The following is a 15013-nucleotide window of genomic DNA, read 5'->3' as shown; positions in this document are numbered from 1 at the left end:
CAGTGGATCCTTCACAAGAAATTTCTAAGTGCTTTGCAGTATTAGGATGAAAAAAAAAAATAATGAATCCAATTTAATTCCTAAAAAGAGAAGGATGAAGGAGAAGAATGCAGCTTCTAGATTTTAGGAACAAATTGAGAATGACCAAAACAAACAAACCATTTAAAAATGCTAACTATAAGCACAACTCATGTTAAATACATTGTGAGTTAGCTGATTATAACAGAATACACATACAATCCAGAGAAGGAAAAATTAAAATTACTAAGATATTAACTCTGAAACCAATACAAAATACTCCACTTTTTCCTTTCCCTCTCCTAATTTTTATTTTCATATTCCAAATAGACCTGTTGGAAAATGCAGGCCTGATCTTTCCCTGCTTAGCAGAGCTCTGTCTTTGATGTGGTTGATCATGAGCAGTAACAGGATGGGATAAACAGGTGCTCAGTAGTTTATGAACACAGGAGATGAAAACAGACCCAGTGCTGCGCTCTCCTCGCTCCAGCCCTACTTCAAGCTCAGTGAATTGCAATTCCTCGGTTCCCTCCTCATTCCCAGTTATGGCACATCCATTAGCTGGAGACTGCAAGGCTGTTTCATGGAGGTTTCATGGCACTAATGGGGAAAGTAGTTGTTAATAGCTAAAATCTTGTTTTTATGAATTATGTTCCTAGGGCTTAATGGTTTATGTTTCCCTGGCAACAAACACACCATGTGCTTTTTAATAAGGTTTGTACATGAGCTTTGTACAGGACCATGCCAGAGATCCCTGCTGATAAGGTTTCTAAAACAGTATGAATTCAGAAGAGTGGATCTACCCTTCGACAAAGCAAGGACCGCACTGGCAGAAGAGCAAGAGCCACCCCTGGTCTTTATAAAAGTGCTCCAGCTGCAGGTTCCTGCTTCTATTATCTAAGTTCTTATTCATGCAAAGACCATCTTCACTTTTTTACATCAGTGAATTTCATTAACTCCCTGGTTATCCACTTAAATACTCTACAATTTAAAAGAAAAAAAAAAAAAAAAAAAAAGGGCAGAATGATATACCAGGAATTAAATTTGTCCTGTAAGGCTGCACTGCAGTTTATCCTGAAGAAACCTTGGAGAAAAAAAAAATTACTTCTTTTATTTCATGTTTTTCTACGGAACAGCTTGTGACAGGAAATAGGCTGCAGTCTATTACAGAACTTTAACATGCTCTGTGATCCACAAGAGGGTATCCCACATCCACAGAAATCCTAAACACACAAACTGCACCTGTGAGAAAACAGACTTGTGGCGAGTATGCACAGGCACAGCTAAGTCCTGTGGCTGAAGTCAGCAGAGATCATCACTGAGCCACTCTTACACACTTTGGACATTTCATCTCACAACAGAAATCTCCATGTACAAGTCTGGAAAGGTTCAGTGATAGGAGATGAAGACTTTTTTTTGTATCATGTCCGTGATAAAAAGTAACATACTCAACACCACATAAATCTTGGCTGGCTCCAACCTTCCTAACACTGTGAAAACAGCAAAGGTAAAAGGGCTGGAACACTGAACCTCTAACACAAAGTACCAGATAATTAATTCATTTATATTCTTAGATTGTCATTCACGTAGTAGCTAAAGCAAGTAGTAAAGAGTACAACCATGTGATCCATAAGCACCTTAAAACATTTACTAACCAGCAACCCATGCAGTGCTCAGAGTTGAGGAGGCTGACATCCATTGGCATCAGGACCAAAAATAACAGGAAAGTCACAATCAGCACTCATCTGTTCGGCTTATTTATTAAAGCAATCAGAAACTTAGAAAGAAACAATTCTCAACATGGAAAAAGTGTTCTATTGTTGCATCTGAACCAAGAACCACAACAAAAGGATTATTAGGGAGGGAAAAAGAAGGTGGAAGGTACCCCAAAATTTACAATGGAACAATTAGCATGAGAGACATCTTGCAAATCAGACTGAACGGAATTGTTATTAATAGATAAGGTGTGCACAGTACAGGTGGCACAGGGAAGGAAAGAAGACAGCAAAACTGTTCATCAGGCAAGCTTGTGTGGGCAGAGAACCCTGTCTTGTTTCTCTCCCACTGGCCTCCATCAGGGTAATCCCCAGCTGCTTCTGCACCAAGCTAAACATCACTGAACACTCAGAATGTTGAAACAAAACTGCCTCTGTTTGCTGCTCCCCAAGATGGAACAGAACGAGATTGAAAACCAACCTTGACACCACACAACAGAGCATCCCCAGCCTGTGCCAACCCTGCCAGAGCCGCAGAAGCGTTTGGAGAACACGCTCAGGCACAGGGTGGAATTCTTGGGGTGTCCTGTGCAAGGCCAGGACTTTGAATAGATGATCCTTGTGAGTCCATTCCAGCTCAGGATATTCTACAATCACAAAGGTGTAGAGAAGACAACGTCTAGAAAGCTTGCAAACAGGTCTATCAGCCACAGCTTCACCTGTAAACGTTGCTGGCACCATTAACCACTGGAAAGAAATCATTGTTCCCAGCTGAACAAAGCATCCAAGGCATAGCAACTTTTCAGCTTCAGGACAGAATTGCTCTCTGCCCCATCAATGACGCAAAGGATAAGGCAGTCACGAACCACCAGCAGCAATGCCATCCTCCAGGAGCTGAAAAGTGAATTGATTTCCATGACTCCACTGCTCAAATCAATACTCATCCTCCCCCACCTCCTGTACACACACAGACACTTTTCTTCCTTTAAAATAAACAATATTATCTCTAAAGGAGCATTACTGTGCTTAATGTGGTATACAGACATTTTTCAGGGGAAAATATTTTCTGCCTATTACTTCATCCAATGAAAAATTTGATCACTGACAACCAGGGTGTGACAATTTTGCATTCATGCTCTTCACCTGCTGGAAGTGGTTCTGAAAATTCATGGCAATTTATGATTTGAATCATGTCCACCAACACAACATCCCAACATCTCTGTGTTTACAATCCCACATGAAGAACATAGAAAACATCATTTCCCTGGGATACGGCGCTGTCCAAAGTTACCACATCACGAAAGAGGCAATTAAAACCACTTTAAGTAGATTCTTAATGAAAATTAAGAATTGACAATTGGCTAAAATACTAAATTATTGATAACCTCTTGAGAAAACAGTTTGAAGCAGCAAGAGCAAATGCATCCATTAACAAGGAGAGTAAGTAGCTTCATCTCAGTTCACCAGTAGTAAAAAAAAAATTTACTGTGCAGAGACTTGCAGGTGTGAGCTACAGCCTGCTAAGGTATGTGAGCCATAAAGATACTGACAGCCAAAATACTCTGAGGATGAAAGCACACTCATCAGCAATGGAATGTGCTCCTGCATCATGGGCACTCAGGGAAAAGCACTTCTGCCTTTATTTGCATATATAATGTGATGGATGGACAGCCTGCCTTTGTTTGGTGGTTTGGGTTTTGGGTTTTTTTTTTGGGGGGGGAAGTTGAGTTGATTTTTTTGAGGGCTTGTATTTTTAATTTTTTTTTTTTAATCAAATAAAATGCTCTTTATTAAATTACTACCACTGGCAGCTTCAGATATTTTTACTCCTGCAAGTGAAGTAACAACACAAGGAAAACAATAACTGCCTAAAGTTTTGCCTCTGGCTTCCATGTGATTCTTTAAACTGTACATCTAGTTCAATTAATCCTACTCAAAGATAGCTTCTGGTGGCTGCTAAGATATTTGTCCACACAAATGATGGATTTGGGACCTAGACTGTAGTGTTCCCACCATTCACAAATGCGTTTCCTACATTCTCAACACTCAGAGCAGAATATTTGCTGCCTAGAAGTACTGAGCTCTTTATTTTCAAAAAAGCACTAAACCCACACACATAGGAGATTAACTTACTTACAAAACTTCAAGTGTCATCAGTGAAAGACATCTTGAATTATTTTTCCTTAGCAGTAGAAGTACAACAAAAGCAAATCTAAAGTCTGTATTTCCTACCCCTCTCATCATTTTAAAAATATTAAGTCCCTAAAATCCATCCCTTTTTTTGGTGTTTGACCCTGCTTCCAAGTCCTTGTCTTAAAGCAAAGGGTACTTGGTGGTCCTTGCACAGGCAAGTCCAACATCCAAATGTTTGGAGGAGATGGAGCTGATGTGCTCCAGGGGTGGAACGCTCCAGTGGCTGTTGAAGGCCGTGTCAAACTTTCATGTGCACAACAGATGATTTTTATCAAGTGAAATGATGATCCCAAAGGGCACAGAATTGCAGAGATTGCAGGGAGACAGGGGCAAGGTGCTCTGACTTTATTGTTTATTATCCTTTTTATTATTTATTTAAATATATTAATTCAATAAACATCAATAAACATACTGCAGAATGTAATCTTCAATATAGGATTATACTATGGATAAGAATCTCCATCTTTTTTTATGAATTCCTCTAAAATTGTCCTGAACTAGTACATCTAATCTAACACATAAGCTTATAAATTTTATATATACTTTCTATCTAATTTTATCTTTATAAAGATATAATTTTTATCTAACATAAGAATGTTGTATTTATTTGTAATGCCACTGTATCAAGTCCAAAGGTGTTCTGGTATCATTACACCTAACAACACTGTCATAAACAACAAGTAACACAGAACAGATTTGTTCTCCACAAATTTTACAGTTTGGGGGTGGGGTTTTTGTATTTGCACACTCCTACTTTTTGTATTTCCTACACAACCTACTAAGAATAAAAAGACAATGCAAAGACAGAGTAACCATCTCATGCTGTTCTTTCAATGGATTTGCAGGAAAAAATAGAAAATAACTCATTAAGGAGAGAAAGGTGGCTGGGAAGTACTATGTTAGCTGGGCTACAGTGTCTCTAGACACAAGTTTTATTCAAAGTTCTCAAGTTTATTGCAAAGCAAGTTAATTCCACAATTCAAAAACATGCTTTGGGAGCACATATCCTGATGTACTGTGGCAGTGTAAATAAAACTGAGAGAACTTTCGAGTCCCAGCTCTAAAATCCATCCTGTCCCAGTGGGTAGGTGCCCCCTCCTGCTCAGCCATGAAGAGCTAAGGGACAGTCCCACAGCCTCTGCAGCCTCGCAGTGAAAGCACAGGTCTGAGTCACAAGTCACCAAATCACCCACTAGGAAGATGTTTGCAAATCTCTAACTTACATTACTACTGTGTAAGTTATGATATTTTAGAATAAAACATGAGAGTACTGATTCCAGGTAGGCAGAGACTTACATCTTTTAGATGCAAAGCTATAGAGAACATAAGTGATTTGTGTTAGCTGCTTAAAATCCTGGAGGAGCTTGTTTAGTTATAGTAACCAATGATCACTAGATCCTTGGGGGTTTAATGAGCAAGATTTTATTTCTCTGAGTGCAGTACAGAGTGAATACTGTGCAAACAAACTTCTCCAGCAGATGGAAGCATTAGTCAGCAGAAGCTGAGCTCTCCCAGGACTGTCTGTCCTGCAGCACCACAAACCACCTCCGCTGCTGCTCACAGAACCTCACCACATACAAACCCCAAGTGCTTCAGGCTAGTGGAAAATAAACCTGTAACTCTGTACCACTTGAGATCTCCAGTATTGCTATAGCACAGCATACAATTATTATTTCAATATTTACAACAACCTGACATTGCTGAAAGTCCAGAGACAGGAAAAGCTGGAATATGAATCATAAACATGTGGATTTCAGGTAAAATTTACCAAAACACCATAAGCTCTACCAACTTTTTCCCACACTGCCCTGACAGTTAAACAAACACAGTCCAGTTTCTTGCTTGCTTTCTCATATTTTACCAGTAAATGTCATCCAAACATAAATGTTTAAAATGTACTTAAATACAATAACCTCAAATTGCCAGGTAGAGCGTTGAAATAAAACAAACCCAAGTCCAGGGGTCATTCTGAAGCTCAGTTTACAGAAAAAGTAACACAAGTGGCCATTAATAACAGGATCAAATATCCCTTCAATTACAGATTCAGCAGCATCCCAGACTAGAACTGCAGGGCTGCTCCAGCCCATTAAAGCCCAGGACAGGCCATGATTACTGACACATATTTTACAGTGATGCAATTCCCTTGGCTCATCATGAACAGAACAGCAAACCCCACCACTGCATGTTGATTAACTAAACACTGTTTTCAAACTAAAATTTAAGCATTTACACACAATCTGAAGCACAGGCAAGAGATTATTCATGTCTCACCTGATTGTTGGGAACACCTGAGCACAGACTGGCTGCTGCTTTCCCCCTCTGTGAGCTGTTGTGTTCATTGCCATCTGATCAAAATGACATTCAGTGATTTGAAATATAAAGCACAACTTTTTTTACAGTTACTCTGGCACAAAGGCTGAGATTGTTTTGTTCTGTATGCTGAACAAATAAACAGTCAATTAAGCAGTGCTTGTAAAGCATAAGGAGGGGAATCCAAAATGAACAAACATCAAAAACCTCCAACTTCTATCCACTTGCTTCTCCCCATGCCCAAGTGGAAGTTCTGTTCCCTGCCCAAAGAAGTTACGTTCCCACTTCTGGATTTTCCTCCTAGTTCTGCCAGAGCTGAGCTGCTACCCCCATTCCAGGCTCCCCAACATTTCAGGAGCCCTGGATTTCAGTCAAAGGTTCAGATGCCCCTAAATTCCTCAGTTACCTGGCCTGACATCAGCACTCTCTATAGCTTCTTTGACTGCATTCCTGTTTGCAGCTCCACAGTAACTGTAAGGATTTAGGTTTTCACCTTGATGATGCCTGCACACAGTGGGGTCCAAGAATGGCTCATTCCATGAACTTCAGTGGGAAATTTGGAACCAGTTTCTAGTGAACTCCAGAGCATCTCCAGGGGTACTGAGAGCAGAGACTTCATTTGAGATGTGGAGGCAGTCACGCTTACACGTGCATGACTTGACTAATATGCCCTAGACATGTAATTCACTCAAACTGCAGAAAGCCTAGAAAAGCTAGTTCATGAAAAGTTATTTATTTATCCATAGAGCATACATAGAGACATTGCATGTATGTCTATGTGCATACACAAATGCTGCCAGAGGTACAGATCTGCACATCACAAACAGTGTTAAGCACTGTTTACATCCCCACATCCTCACACGAACTCACACACTCACTAAACGTGTTCTTGTGTGCCTTTCCCATCTCCAATAGCTGCCTCCTACTTTTTATTTAACCTCTGCTTCACCTTTCACATAGGACGCTTCTGGGAACTGCTGGAATTATTAAAACAAGACGGGTACATGTCAGGAGTGATGAATTAGAAATTGGGAAAGGTAGGAAAGGAGTGGAAAACAAATTACAGGCCCACACAGAGGCTGGTGCAGATGCAGCAGGCTCGGGCTGTGACATTTACTGTTACTGCACCTCTGGTGTCTGCTGGGATAAATACTGGGCTGAGCTATTTTTCTCAGAAACCAAGGGAAACAAAGAGGAGAAATCAAAGAGCAACAGAAACTGCAATCCCGTCTTAAACAGCACCACAGGACAACACAGCTTTTCTCCATTTTATGGTGGTTTGATGTTCACAGCAACATCCAACAGTAGAAACAGGTGGGCAAGATCCCAGAGACCAATGGAAACAGCCCAGCCAGAGAACGTTACAGGACATAAAGCAATGGGGGCTTTGAGTCACAGGCAGCCCTCCCTGGAACAGAAAAACATAAATAAAATCTCTTCTTTATTCCAGTTTATGGGAACGTTTCCTGGCACCCGTCAGATGACAAACCCTTTTCCCAGTTCCCTCGGCCAACTCAGTAACCGTGGCAACTGCCTCCAGTGCAATGACATCATACGGTTCCCCAGGCAACTCTGCAGTGCAGTGATGTCATGTGGTCACCATGGCAATGCTCCATCAGGCCAGGAAGAAAGCATTTTAAGTGGGAAGAGAGGTCAGAAAGGACAAAAGAGGGCTCAGGGAAGAGCAGGATAAAAGATAATTGAGGTAAAAATAGGAACTTTGTAACAAGGATAGATGCAAGGAAAAGGAATGGATGGACAGACTGAAGGACGGACAGAAGACGAAGAAGGAGAAATTTTAATTTGAGCTGTGATTTGTTTTTAAAAAATCTTAATTCTATAATCTCTAATACATTATGTAGAACAGAGATTCTGAAGCAAAGCGTGTGTGGTCACAGGAAGTTTAGGCATGGTTCAAACACTGATTTACTGAAAGGACTTCTGACAATCCAGAAGAAACTGTCAGACATCTCCAGAGAGACACTGAGGGAAATCTCACTGCACAGAATATATATGTACATTTTCTAATATATTTCCATTCTCTGACTGATTACCCAGGGCTCTGTCACAGCAATACCAATAACCAAGTGTTGCTGCCACAGCTGTACAGGACCTGAGGAGAAGATTCCTTTGCCCTCTTCCTTCTGTTCTTTCTACTTGAAGTCACAATAATAAGAACCTCGCCAGCTGACATGAAAACGTATTTTCCTTCTACTGAAAGCTCCTTTGGATCCTCACCAAGATGGAAGAACGTTCCCTCTTTTTAATTTTCTAGATCTTCTTCCAATTCTATTATACTCCCAAATATTTGAATTTATTGAGTACAAATACCCTTTCTGCATTCAATCCTCTTTTAGTACTGGCCAGTCTCAGCCAGCAGATGATGTTACTGCCAGCTTTATGTTAAATGGCTATAAAACCCCTGGGAAAAAGCTTCTTGGCAATAAAAGGCCAGCATTATTGATACACAGTGTTTTATCGGTGTACGCAGCCTTGAGTGCAAGATAAAGTAACAAAAAGCTCTGCCTTCTGAGGACAGCCTGCAGGCTAAAAGCTCAGGGCAATGTTCCTGAGGAACATTTCAGCCCTATCACACAGTGTTTTTCTGTCCAGCATCCTCACACAGTCTCTCTAAAGCAAAACCTTAGTACAGTTTATTCAGCACAGTAATTGCCCTCCAGCGCTCCTTTTGGATGGAGTTAATGTAGAATCAGATGTAGGGGTTGTGATTGTAACATTGCAGCTCAGCAACACAGGGTTGCAGCTGTGACATCTTCTACTAAAAGTGACTTGTTTCTTACAGTTGAAGTGCAGATGAAGCCCAGCTGGTCTATTCAGACCCAAACTTCAAATAATGTGAAGCTTAGAAAGCTAATTTGAGCAAGGCTGTAGATGGGATGTTTGTCCCAGACTAACCCCAGCCTCTCACGAGTCCCTGGCAGCAGTGCCCATCAGCCCAGCTGTCTGAGCAGCTCAGCACAAAGGGAAAGAGCACATTCCTATATGAAGGACTTGGTACAGTTTGTCACAAGGAAACGTTTTTGTACTTCAAGACCTCATGCGGATTGTTGCTGTTACTCAGATAGCAACAATGCATTTAATATGCCAAGCACTTTCCAAATCTCCACAAAGGCAGGCATTAGGACTCATAAAGTCCAACTCCTTCAGAGCAGCCCACTCTGTAAATCTCCAAGGGGTTTCATTGCAAAACCCTGCAGTCATCAGGTTGGAAATGTTCCAGGTGCTTAATCACACACAGCAGAGTGAGAACTGAGAGAGGGAAGAAAAATTCTCAGAGATAAGCAGCACTAGGAAGGATGTGGTGGCCGAGGGAGAGAAACAGGAAAAGGGGAGGAGGAGGAGAGGAAAGGGGGAATAAATATCTCACGCTGTTGATGAGCAGAAACACAAACACCAGAGACAGACACAAAGAAGGCCATCAGCGTTTCCCCCAAGTTATTCTTCTGTCCTCATACACTTCCTCCCTAAATCAAAAGATAGTCACGGAGCAGCCAGCTGCACAACTCACAAAAATCAGGCTGAGCTGGGCATTCCCGTACAACCAACAGGTCCCACAAACCAGTTACACCTTCATGAAGTTATCAGAATCATTTCTGCAGGGGAGTGGAAGGAAAGCTCAGCAGCGTCAGCACAAACTGAAGGAAAATAGCTGCTAGAGAAGAAAACAAGTGGGAAATAGGTGGTGAGGACTGTTTTGGTCGTGGGTTGTGGTTTTTCAGGCTGAGCTGTGAGACTGAAATATCTGCATTAAGCTATGATTCAGGATGCAATTTCAAAAACTAAGATTTTTTTAAGAAACTGTGGCAAAATGCAAAATAACATCCTTTTGTTTGACTTCTGATAAATCCCTTTGATGAACAATGATATATGCTAACATCAAGTAAAACAAAATGCTGAGAGTTTACTTAAAAGGGAGAATGAGGAGAATATAGAGTAATGACTAATGGCCAAGCAAAAAAAAAATCTGTTATAAACTGTGTTGCCTTGAGTAATAAAGATTAATATGAACAAATATCTAATTCATTCCTACAGTAAGTGCCGCACTTTACAAGTGTACATACAAGTTCTAGGTTAATTAAAAATAAGACAAATTCTGCTCTGATTGATACAAGACAACAAAGATCACACATAATAGAAGAAATGGTAACATGCAGCTCACCAAATATGGACAATGTATTATAGTGAGAAATAATAGTAAACCTTTGCAGCGGCTGTCCCAGAAGCTGTTAAAAGCTTTAGCTCTCAGGCTAGTTAGCCCTAAAAAAAGTATTAATTTTAAAAAACAAAAGCTGAAATAACATAGAGAAAAATAAGGCTCGTTTCTATTGATTAAGAAATAAATTATAAGGTCAGAAAATATATTTATCATGCGGAATCGTGATACAGGTTGAATAAAATGTCTCCTAGGTGTTCCTGACTTTGTGTCAGCCCATCCACCTGCTAATTAGCACCAAGACATTACTGTGATTGCACTAGGATAACAGCCTGAATAATTCATTATACCTTACCCAGAGATCTGGCACTTTAGTGGTTCTTAATCAGCTCCTAATCCAAGGATTCCACATAATCTTTATGGCAGAATTAACAACACGCACACACACATAATGTGTTTAGTAAAAACTTAAAGCAATTGTTTTAAACACAACTAACATTGGGCTAATGAGCTCAGCTAAAGCTGGGCTTCACTAACCTAAAAGTAAGTTAATTCCATCCCTAATTAATCTCCAAGTGAGGAATTGTCAGCTGTGGACACCCAAGGAATGACTCAGCAGTGGTACCACAGCCTGCTCATCTCTGAGCCACGCTGGGCTCTGATGACACCAGGGACAGGAACAGTCTGAACTTGCCCATCCTTCCACACCACCTTACAGCCCAGAGAGGATTCTTGTTCCACAAGAGGCAAATAGCAGCCCTTAAATAGCTTGAGGTGGCACAAGAGAACAGAGGAGTTCCTGCCCTTTAAGGACCTGCTGGAGTCTCCCTCACCCTCGGATGGACACCCAGCAAACACTCAGAGACCCAGGCCGTTTCCTGCCAAAGGCAGCCCCAGCCCTCTGCTCCCTGCTCGGGTCTGGGATGCGGTGACAGGAACAGAGACCATGGCCCCAGGGTGGCTCTGGCTGCCACTGCAGATGGTGCCCACACCTGGCATCCCTCGGAGTGGTGCCCTAAGGCCCCACAGCCCGGGCAGCTGGGTCACTGGAGTAACTGGGCTCTACTTCAAAAACAAATAACCACCAGGGATTTGGCCTTTTTCTGAGTCAAAACAAAGAAAACATGGACAAGCACCAGTTTCTCTTTGCAGAGAGAGAACAATCCATTTTGCTCAGCAGGGAAACCAGTCAATCACTGTCATCCATCTACTTCTCTGCCCTCTGCAAGAGTCAGATGTGGTCTGGTGCTGTGAGGGCACAACAAGGGTCACAAAGGCTGTTAGGAAAATGCTGCTCCTGCCACCCCTACAACTCCTGCTTCCTTCCAACGTGTGCCCAAGGCACCTGGCAAAAAGGGATCAACGCTGCTCTGCCATCCCTGCCCTTTCAGTAGCCTCGGCTGGAGAAATCCCTGGATAAAGGACATTCCTCAGGGGTTCAAACAAGGATGCGGTTCTCGAAATGGCACAAACTTATATGCAATTACTGCAAATATAATTGGCTTGTTTTTCTAATAATATATATGTTTGTTATGATTTATAAATAATTATTATATTCAATATTTATAACTGGCAAAACATCACTGAAAGTCATATGGACAGTGTATTTTGATCTGTTTCTTCTCTTAGACCTGTTGTTAAACCACTTAATTCTTCAGAGATGGAAGAGTTCAACTACTATTAGACTGAATCCTAAAGTGGAATCGATCACATTATCGAATTATGTGAAAATAGCTCACACTAATTTAAGCACATTACTTTACACAAATGATTTCTTAATGATTACCTCCATAAAAATATATATATTCACTGCTGAAGTACTCACAGTGCTTTGCCTTGGTGCACTTTGGGGTTTACAAAAACCCAATTGAATGAAAATAATTCATCTGGCTATAATGTTCGAGTTGGGACAGACCAAGCTGGTTCATAATCATTTGTTAAAATCATTTACACTAAAATAAACAAGTAACACTGAAGATTCAGAAAAAAGAAATGTGCATACTTCAAGTGTGGGTGCATATATATATGTATATAAAATATATGTCTATATAAAAAAAATTATTACTACATTTATAGTTATTCAGTATTAGATCACAATTGGCATACAGGAAAGCCATAATAAACACTTATTTCTAACAGATGGCTCGATTTCTAATGCCAATTAAAAGTTTACCTGGCCTGACCTCAGTGTTCAGAAAAACATCTTCATTTATCTCAAAAATCATTAAGGCTCAGACACTAAACCATCTGCATCTATGGAACTTCAAGTACTGCAGGCTTGTTCAGAACAAGATCTAAACATCCTCTGTCAATTATGTGTATAATCAACTTCACAGTCTTCAAAATCTGCCATTGATTTCAAGGAGCTGCTTTAATGAACTTAAGATCTATTCAAATTGGTTTCTCATGTTGTTGAAGTGTTTTGGCCAATTTTTCCTCATCAATTATGTCAAATTAATTCAAATATGTGGTGTGGATATAATTTAAAAAAAAACAAGGATCCAAAGAACTAGAATATTCTTCCTGTTTTCTCTCTGCCCTTACACTCAAATTGGTTTATTGAAAGATTTCCAGTTGGTCCCATGCTGACAGAAGATGTTTTATAATGTATAGTGACATCAGTTTTCACCCTTCTAATTTCCATTATCATGAAGTCATTCTCTTATATGACTTAAAATACAGCCAGGCTTTTCATTTTGTCTACCCAAGGTGTACTCACACGATTTTTTCTAGATTATTATAAAGCAGCCTATCGCAGCTGCTGGAAGAGGCCCTGAGAGTAGGTTAGGGAACACCCTCGTGCTCCTTGGGAAATAGATTGGGCTCTGGAAGTCAGTCCATCCATCCAGATGTAGATCATAGGTGTGAGTATTAAGGATGGAAAACCACAGCCTGAAGTTACAGGCAAGGGAAAGGCAACGTGGAAAATCTATTTTCAAACCCCTAGTGAGACCCAAGTAGAAACAGAGTGAATGGCTGCTTACCAGGGGAACTGTGGTCCTTTGCTGTGTGTCATCCATGGGCATCCAGTCACACCACTCTTGTGAATGTTCCTGCTTCCCCAGCACCTTCACATCCTCAGCCCTACTGCCCATGTTAGAGAACAGCCTCCCAGTACAGTCTGGTGTCCCATAGCATTGGCACAGTGTGTTCCAGAGGGCTCAATGGGCTGTGGGTGTGCTTGTACTCTGAGAGATGAACACAACCATTTCTATGAAACTTGAACATATTTGAGCAGATTAGGACATAGACTGAAAGGATCTCTGTCCCTATAAAGAACACACAATTAATTTAAGGGCTGACTATGCCATAGGTTTCAAGCTCCTCTAACATCACAGAAAATGCTGCTTTACTGTTAGTAGCTGTCGGGTTGCTAAAAATTCAAGGATATGCACAGGCCTTGTTAATATGATATCAACATCCTCCAAGTGACTGAACCTCTCAACAAAGATTGCCAGTGAAAGCCATAAGAAGTGTGGTTCTGGGCAAGAGGAGTGCTCAGATGGACCCTAATAAAACCCTCACCACATCAAGAGCAGCAAAGAACCTCTTATGCCTCCAAGGACACATAAAGAAAACCCCCTGGGGGCAGTGGGGAAACTCACTCAGTTTTGAATATTTCCATTGAAATTACCCCTGCTTCAAAAAACGTTGTGAACTTCAACTAAACACCTTTGGTGAATATATCTGGTGTTTTCAAACAATAAATTTGGCATAGCCTAGGATTTTATTTATTTTAGAGAGTGATAGGCAGAAAACATGACTTGGGAGTCACCTATGAGGAATTCCAGTTCCAATATACCTGAATCCTATGGTCTACTGAAACATATTGGAATAAACGTGTGCTATTCATCACTTTTGGTTTCCTCCAGATCACAATAGGGATTATAAAAAAGCATTTAGCAATCCCAGAGCCCAGGAAACGAAAAAGCTGCTGAAGTGGAAACAAGAATATGGATTGCATGGGAGCATTTTTTGCTTGTGTTGTCTTCATCATCATCGAGACGGCCAAAGCATTCAAGAGTGCTCCTTTAAAAACTTCAGGGTGCCCCAAGTATCAGTTATCTAAAAGTCTTTTTCATACCTTCTCAATGTTGCAGTCCCATGAGCAGCCCCACACGGCTCTGACTCTCTCTCCTGCATTTCCAGCTCGCTGGTTCCTGCCCCTCGCACGGCCGCCTCACCCCGCCTGTCCCCGGTACGGTGTCTGACCCTTCCTCACACCACCTCCTGTCCCTTCCTCCTCCCAGCACAGCCAGCAGACTCCAAGTGACCCCTCCACACCTAACTCCCTCTTTAATCACCCAGAGCTGCGAGGGCAAGGCTGCTCCCACTCTCGGGTAATTAACACAGCTGCAACACAGCAGGGGCAAGAGAGCCGCAGCACCATCTCCACCTGTTCTCCCACCTTCTCCCACATGCTTGCTCCACAGAAGACTCTCGACTAACTCCTACCAAAACACACCTACAGAAACCTGCCCTGCATGTCATTGGCTCATTCACTGACAGCTGGAGAAATATCTGCTTTCCTACTGGGGGTCTAACTCACTGCTACACAGCATCATTCTGCAGAATCACTTTGGGTCTTATGCACCAGGGCAAC

At 41.3% G+C, this 15013-nt stretch overlaps 1 protein-coding gene across 7 annotated transcripts in view; it reads right to left on the bottom strand.

The window, feature by feature from the left end:
• Positions 1–14655, bottom strand: part of SLC5A1 (solute carrier family 5 member 1) — a 50133-nt gene extending 35478 nt beyond the window's left edge. For 3 of the 7 annotated variants that reach the window (XM_040081174.2, XM_040081179.2, XM_040081175.2), the window contains exons 1-2: positions 14495–14655; positions 13395–13598 (exon numbers count right to left, since the gene is read on the bottom strand). The gene's annotated coding sequence lies outside the window, so the exon portion shown is untranslated. Of the gene's footprint in view, positions 1–13394; positions 13630–14494 lie in introns of all 7 variants that reach the window. The other 4 variants (XM_040081177.2, XM_040081178.2, XM_040081180.2 and 1 more) reach the window with 2 other exon arrangements.
• Between the last annotated feature and the right edge of the window lie 358 nt (positions 14656–15013).

This window comes from Hirundo rustica, chromosome 17, assembly GCF_015227805.2.
Source record: "Hirundo rustica isolate bHirRus1 chromosome 17, bHirRus1.pri.v3, whole genome shotgun sequence".
NCBI classification, from domain to species: Eukaryota; Metazoa; Chordata; class Aves; order Passeriformes; family Hirundinidae; genus Hirundo; species Hirundo rustica.
Note: the sequence above shows the minus strand (reverse complement) of the source record. Positions and strands in the feature narration are given on the sequence as shown.